Raw genomic sequence first — 8,102 nt, forward strand, 5'->3', positions numbered from 1 at the left:
CCTCCCCTTCAAAGAATCTTTAAATTTTTTTATTATCCTAGAAGATAATTAGCTCAGTGATTAACTGGTGCTGAAAGCTCTGTAAACAGTATAAAAAAAATAATCTCCGTGATTTACAAGTTTCATTTGCGCACCCAAGAGACATTTTAACCACTTCACATCCTGCCCATATTCATGACATCCACAGGAGGGATCTCCCAATTGCGCGGCCGTGATGTCCGGGCACCCAAGATTGCCTGATAACAGAGCAGGACCATTGATCTGTATGTGTAAACGCACATATCCATGTCCTGTTATGTGAGAGGAGACTGATGGTGTGTACCCAGTACAGAGGAACACTGATCAGTCTCCTCCCCTTGTGAGTCCCCTCCATTTAGAATCACTCCCTAGGCAACACGTTTAACCCCTTGATCGCCCCCCTAGAGTTAACCCCTTCCTTGCCAGTGACATTCATACAGTAATCAGTGCATTTTTATAGCACTGATCGCTGTATAAATGTGGTCCTAAAATGGTGTCAAGTGTCAGATATGTCTGCCACAATGTCAGCCATGATAAAAATTGCAGATCGCTGCCATTTACTAGTAATGCCAAAAATATGTAGAGTACATATCGGCCTAAACTGAGGAAAAAATTAGTTTAAAAAAAAATGGGATATTTATTATAGCAAAAAGTAAAAAAATATTGTGTGGGGTGGTTTGTTCCCCCCCAACTTGTCACTCTTTTGTTTATAGCGCAAAAAATAACTGCAGAGATGATCAAATTCTACCAAAAGAGCTCTATTTGTGGGGAAAAAATGATAATTTAATTTGGCTAGTGTTGCATGACCGCGCATTTGTCATTCAAAGTGTGACAGCGCTGAAAATTGGCCTGGGCAGGAAGGGGGTGAAAATGCCCTGTATTGAAGTGGCTAAAGCTTGTTTGGCTTTATTTCTCCTGTGGATCACAGGAAAGTGGTTCGTTCTGCACTCCTGTGACCCATTTTCAGCAGGCTGAAGCCCGCTGTCTACTGACATCACTGAGGTGTTACACCCCCTCCATAGCCCAGCGCTCCAGTGAGTGAGGAGGGGCAGAGAGCCGATGACTGACAGCTCTCTGCTCATGGAGCCCTGAGAATCGAGCGATCGGTGGTGTTTAATCGCTCGGTTATCGGTGTTGGAGCCAGCGAGGGACAGATGCAGCATCGCAAGTAGGAATTTGCAAAAGAACAGATTTCCCATACTAATTTTTTTTTTAAGCCTCATACACAGCACTATTGTTTTTTTTTTGGGAGGGGGGGGGGGGTGGTCATGTTTTAAAATTTGTCCGTTTCACATTTTATTTTCAAATTGTAATTCAAGGTACACCCTTGACACGTGATTCTTTAATAGAGAATATCTAAGAAAAAAAGAGATCTCATCAAATTGAAGCATACAGAGTTAGGGGGACAGGTCTTTGCTCTGACAGTTATGTGCATCTGGAGCTACTGTATTCTTTAAAAAATAAAATTTGATCATGGCTTGCAGCCAGTGAAACCCAAAATTCTGTATTCCAGAAAATGTGAATATTACAGGGCGGATTTGATTTAAATCACTAGTAAAAAGATTTGATTTAAATCAATTCGCTTTATATCATAATTTTTAAAGAGCAACTGCCATCTCTGTCCTGCAGCAGCTCCTCCTCTGACCCGCTGTTGATTGGCCAACAGTCCCATTCACTTTAATGGGATTGCTGGTGATGCGGCAGGGACACACCAAGGTGAGGGGTGTGGTGGCAGTAGGTGAGTGGATGCCCGCTAACAGGTGCTGCCATGATGGATCTGAAATGACAGGTGCTTTTTAAATGTAAGGACTTATTCTTGCTGGTAGTTGGAATCTTTAATATTTGCAAACAAAATTAAGGTTTCCTATTTAAAATAATAAGCTGTCAGGTTAGTAAAGCAGAGATATCTGAACCGACTCAATCGCACAGTCTGTAGTGTACAAAGATTTGCAAAACAATGGGATAAAGGAATATTCTTGAACTTTATGAGATAAAACAGTTTCTGTGAAATTGTGTGAATCAATGCAGTGCATGTCATCTTAGCTTACAGAGCTTGGATTCATTGAATGAGTTTACCAGAAATGTAACTATTGCAGAATACACAGCCTCATGCTTCATAACTAAGCTCAATTTCATGCTGAATAAACTAAATTATTAATGTGTCCTAAATGGAAAACTATTAAGATTTTTACTCCAAAAGCATTTTATTAAAATTAATTGGATAAAAAATAAAGATTAATTTGATCATTGATTTTAATCCACCCTGATTACATAAAACCAATAAAAATGATTTTTAATGCAGAAATGTTGGCTTACAGTAAAGTATGTCCATGTACAGTATAGTATGCATTCAGTACTTGGTCAGGACTCCTTATGCATGAATTACTGCATCAATGCGATGTGGCACGGAGGCGATCAGCCTGTGGCACTGCTGAGGCGTTATGGAAGTCCAAGTTGCTTTGATAGCGGCCTTCAGATCATCTGCATTGTTGGTTCTGGTGTCTCTTGTCCTTATCTTTGACAATACTTCACAGCTTCTCTATGGGGTTTAGGTCAGGTGAGTTTGCTGGTCAATGAAGCACAGTGATACCATGATCAATAAACCAGGTATTGGTACTTTTGGCAGTGTGGGCAAGTGGCAAATCCTGCAGAAAAATGAAATCTGTATCTCCACAAAGCTGGTCAGCAGAGGGAATCGTGAAGTGCTCTAGAATTTCCTGGCTGCACTGACTTTGGACTTGATAAACACAGTGGACCAACACCAGCAGATGACATGGCTCCATAATCATCACTGACTGCTAATAATTGTCTCAATGTGGTGGTGTTTAAAATACTTTATCAGTGGCTAGGCTGATGTACTATATACTTATCCTTGCAAAGTGCAAATCCTAATGATGGGTTAGATTTATATTAATCCTAACACAGACCTGGGATGAATGAATATTTGGATAAACTTGGCAATGAAATCATTGCTATAGTAGTATAAGAATTGGATTTAGGTTGGGCTTTTTTTTTTTTTGTTCTTAATTTATACAGATTAAACTGTTTTCTATAGCCAAAGGAAACCAGTGCTAAGATACCTACAGAAGCCATCATTGCAAACCTTTGCTTCAGGTTTGTAATACAGATCTAATGGCTTCCATAACGAGATAAGTAGGCAGATGAGGATTTCTGACTTCTTTGGCTACATGCGTATTTTCTCAGAACTGTTAGAAATCATGGGGCCCCGTACAACTTACCTGATTGCCCCCCGTATGATGCAGAGAGGGGACAACATGTGTTGTGGGTGTGATGCTATTTGTGCAGCAAAGCTTATCCTCGCTGTCCCATTTCTGCATAGCATAGTAGCACAACACCCCCCCCCCCCCCCCCTTTCCATACCAAAAAATCTTCTCCCTACTCCTATTACAAATACTAATATCCTCAGTACAAATCTTTAATACTTGCTCTGTCATTGTGTCCTGACTGTCCCGAGTGCAGTCTCCCATCCCTCAGACCTCAGATACAGCAATGTCTTGTTCTCCTTCCTAGACAGCGACTCCTCATCTTGGCATATCGGGGCTGAAGAGGAGCCTGGGGGGGGGGGGGGGTGCCTATTTCAAACCCTTTTTGCAGGCAGTTGGTGGGAGAGCAGCCGCTGCTGAAGGGTTATTGGGAGCACGACTCAGATACACCACTGAATGCCAGCTCGGGACTTTACAGAGTTTGTTGGGTAGAAGAGAGCACCTCCCGCACCTTCTCCCAGGTCTCTTCTGGTCTCCTGATTTGCCTTCTTTCATCCAGAGCTAAGCTGACATGAGTAGTGATGCCGCTGTCACTACACCTGTCAGCTTTGTAGTGGCAAAACGCACCTTCCAGTTCTCCCCATCTCACATTACTGTCACCCTTCTGCTTCCCCCTTGTCCCTGCGGCCTGGATGATGATGATGATGATGATACCTGCACAGACTATACCCATTCCACGTACCTTGCTGATGGATAGCTATGGTCCTTCAGTCACCACTGGCTGTAGCCCCATCTTCTGCCCGCAACACTTACTGAGGGAGCGAGGCAGATAGGCATCCCATTCATATTGCTCCGCTAGGTATAGACAGGCTGGGGGCCGGAACTTTAAACTAATCGGCAAATGCGGCACTGGCTGCCTCTGCATCTACCAAAAAAAAGAAAAAAAGTTCCTGCTCTGCTACTGCCTATGGGACTCTAGGAGCTGCTTACAAGCTTTGAAAAGTGGCTGCAGTCTACATTATAACATAAAGCTCCTGGGCCCACCTCATTAGGACCGGTGGTACCCCCTTATCAGCGGCCCTGCGTATTCTAGGTCAGTGATTCAAAGAATTGACAAGCTTTGATAGGTAGACAGATACCAGCATATGGGAAGTTCAGATTTCCTTTTAACTGTTGTAACCTGACGTTACCTGCTATAAATACCAGCATCAACCAATCCAAACAGCAGACTAAACATCCCTAGTACTTGTCTGATTTCTCGGTTATAGAATCACACCACTGGTCTTAACTAATCTTTTTATTCTTAAAATTTTAAATGGATTGTATATGATATTTTTCTTTGTAACAGATGAACATTAATATAGCTAGCTTCTTGGGCCACTAAGACCTTTGCAGTATGGTTGGTTGTTTGTGTTCTTCTGCCAAGTATAACTGGTTATATCAGCAGTCATTCAGTGCAAAGATCGGGCTATAGAGAATTTTTTTTTTTTTTTTTGCACTAATGGGCAATTGAGAAAGTGCTGTTACATAATCCTGAGGTTTCCTGAAGGCGCTTAAACTCTTGCCTAATCTATGTTGCGCTACAACTTCAAAATTGTCTGCATATTCCCAGCATCTCTCTACTGGAGTCATTGTTGGTTTACATCTATAGACTGATCCCTTGTTGAGTTGGATCTGTGTCCGTTCTGTTGTGATGATGAAATTAAAAGGGACCCATGTAATCTTTTTAAGCGGCTGGATGTGAACAGACGTGCCTTCACCTGTATCCGCCCACACCTGAAAAAGCAGACCTGGGCACAAAAAATTGTATTTAGTCAGATGAACCTCATTGGACCTAGATTTATAAGGCTGCACCGCAGTGTTCATCTGCCTTCAAATAGATTTTGAACACTCAGCTCAAATTGCAGAAAAGGTTGGTTCTGTTTCCCATAGAAAGATGTCCAAACACAGTGCTTTGCAGTTTGTTGGTATGGGGCTGCGTAGCAGTAGACTGATCAAGGTGCCAATGCTATAGACAGAAGTGGCTACAATGGGCATGTGAGCATCAGAACTTGACCACGGAGCAGCGGAAAAAAAGTGTCTTTTGAGGTGTTGACTTGACCTTCTTCAAATTTCTCCCAATCTCAATCCAATTGAGTATATATGGGATGTGCTGGAAAAACAAGTCTGATCCATGGACTTTGAGGAAAAAACATTCCCCTCTGGGTGATGTACATAGCAGGGATTTAAACAAACTTTTACAGCCAGATGCCTACCTTTTTTGTACTGAAGAAAAAACTGTGTTCATGTGTAGAGTGATTCTGTATGGGAGTGGTTTATAATTATCAGCTGCTGCACCTGCAGAGGTCTGAGGAACCTTGCATGGTCTGCATCCCTTTTAGACTTGGTTTCCCTTTGGGAGTTTCTCACCAAAAATGAAATTTTAGTTGCAGGGGATGCTTAGCATCTCACTTGTATCTTAGTGTAGACTTCTGGGAAAATCAGTGAGCCAATCACAAGCAGGATATGTGACATATCTGAGGGTGTTCTGTTCACCATCTGTATACAGAACGCCTCTAGGTAGCCATATTGCATTTTACGGAGAATTACAGAGCTGCAGATTTGAAAAAGGTAATTTTTAATGACATTCAATTACAATTTGACTTGACGCAATTATAAACACTATTTTTATTTATTTGCTAAATACCCCTTAGAGTTACCCATTAAGATCTGCTACTGATGGCTGACACCACAGCATACCTTCAGATATCTAATGAAGTTCATGCCTTGACGAGTCAAGGATGTTTTGGTGGCAAAAGGGGACCTACTCAATATTGGGTGGGTGGTTTTGATGTTATGGCTGATTTGGTTTTTCTCTTATACACAATCTATTGACTTCATTAAGAATTGGGATGATTTTGACAGACTGGGGAAGGGGTAGAGGGACATACTGGGAAATCGTTTGTGAAGAAGTGTGATTGTAAAAAGGTTGAAGATCTGTTTAGCATATGATGAAGAACATATGATTTTCTTGCAAGTATTAACATTGTTTGCCAGAGGTCCCCACACAGGCTGGCCTTCTCAGAGACTTCCTCTGGCTCTATTTTGTCTCATGTTAACATGCAATAACGTTCTCAATAGGTTGGAATACCTGGAGCCATTGTATTTGTATATGGGCTTTCGGACATGGGCATTTCACTTTTTCCATGTGTGGAAAGGCTCTTAAGAACAGCAATTGAATTCTCTATTAAATCTTCTGAATCAATTTTAACTTTCATTTATGGTGGTCCAGCATGTTTTATGCCACAACAGCGTGTCCTATTCTGCTGAGATTTAGCTGTTTTTTTCCATTGTGCAACTGATGAGAATGTAATCTAACCACTTTACAAATATGCTGTAAATATATTCTTGGTTGCAGTTCCTCCTTCCTAAATATGCATATATGCGAATTAAATATTCTGTCCTAACTTTGTGTCTTTCATTTTTTTTGTAGGAGCCGTCTCCCAGATTCCTGTGGAAAGGCAATTGTCCTTTTATCAGTGAGTATGTGTCAATTAGGATAGAGAAGCTGACCTGTCACATGAGTATTACCTCTGTCCAAAAAAAAAAATGTTATTGTTTCATACCCGACTGGTAGATTTTCTGTAGTCATTAAAGTGTTCCCCAATAAAAGATCCTTTTCCTTTTAAAGCATGTTATACAGCACAGTTCTTGTGCTGTGTAATTTGGCTCTTTGTATGATCTAAAATACCTGGTTGGTGCTTCCCTCCCCTCTGTAAACTGACTGCGGTTTATCATGGCTGCTGAGCCCAGACACTGTGGTCAGTTCATGTGCCTCTGTCATCTGCTGCTCTCCTCACTCCCTGCCTGTCACCTCTGATCTGCCTACAATCTCCTCTGTTATATTAAATGATGTACCTGGTGTGTGTGTTTTTTTGTTTTTATAGCGGCGCTCACGTGTTTCCATAGAAACAGATTTCAAGGGCGGTGTTTCAGTTGATCCCTTTTGGCTGGCTTCTACCAAAGTTCAGATTTAGCCTCAGCCCTGTCATTCAGGTCAGCAAATGTCAGAAACTTTTGGCCTCTGGCATTTTACAGTTCAAAATGTATTTTCTTAAAGTGGATGTAAACCCTCACATATACCCAGTGAAGTGATACACAGAGATGAAACTATACTTCCTACATAAGTGTGTACCTGATGTCTTCAGCTTTATATACTGTTTAGAAAGTGCACGTCCTGTTAACATTTTCTCTTCCTAATTTACCTGTGGATTCTCGCCATAGACTGTGAGACAGCTGATTGAAGGAAAGGCACACGTCCCCCTCTCTCCTCCCAAAAAAGGAAGAAACAATGCCGAGCTGTCCCCTGTAGTCTGGGCGCATGCGCACGGGAGCCGACACGCGCGGCATCTTCGTCATTGACGGTGCTGCGCGCCGTAGACAGCGGTGCCTGTCTTTCGACAAATATCTCCTAAACCATGTAGGTTAAGGGGATATTTCTTGGACCTACAGGTAAGCTTTAATCTAGGCTTACCTGTAGGTCAAAGTGTGTTGTAAGGGTTTACAACCACTTTAAAGCGGTAGGTAAAGTTTTGTTCATTATTTTTAAAGGTGATCCCCCATGCAGGTCATAATGTATTAGTGTGCACTGCATACCAGTACATTATGACAGACTTGCCTGCAGACGGAGCCCTCCAGCACTGCACTGTCATGGCTCTCATTGGCCTCCAGCGGCTTCAATTTTCACCCGGTCTCCCTTCCAGGGTCCTTATCTTCATTCTCTTGCATGGCCGAGTTGCACTTGCAAATGCGCACAGAAGTCACATTGCTGCGGCACAGAGAGCGCACCCTAAAGGTGGTCTGAGCTGAACATGTGTAGAT

At 42.1% G+C, this 8,102-nt stretch overlaps 1 long non-coding RNA gene across 1 annotated transcript in view; it reads left to right on the plus strand.

The window, feature by feature from the left end:
• Positions 1 to 7,101, plus strand: part of LOC143984003 (uncharacterized) — a 47,943-nt gene extending 40,842 nt beyond the window's left edge. Inside the window, exon 3 of the long non-coding RNA XR_013274700.1 lies at positions 6,715 to 7,101. This is a non-coding gene — a long non-coding RNA (uncharacterized LOC143984003). The remainder of the gene's footprint in view (positions 1 to 6,714) is intronic.
• The last annotated feature ends 1,001 nt before the right edge of the window (positions 7,102 to 8,102 follow it).

The sequence above is a fragment of the Lithobates pipiens genome, unplaced genomic scaffold, assembly GCF_037356315.1.
Source record: "Lithobates pipiens isolate NorthernLeopardFrog02 unplaced genomic scaffold, aLitPip1_a1.2 Scaffold_16, whole genome shotgun sequence".
NCBI lineage: Eukaryota > Metazoa > Chordata > Amphibia > Anura > Ranidae > Lithobates > Lithobates pipiens.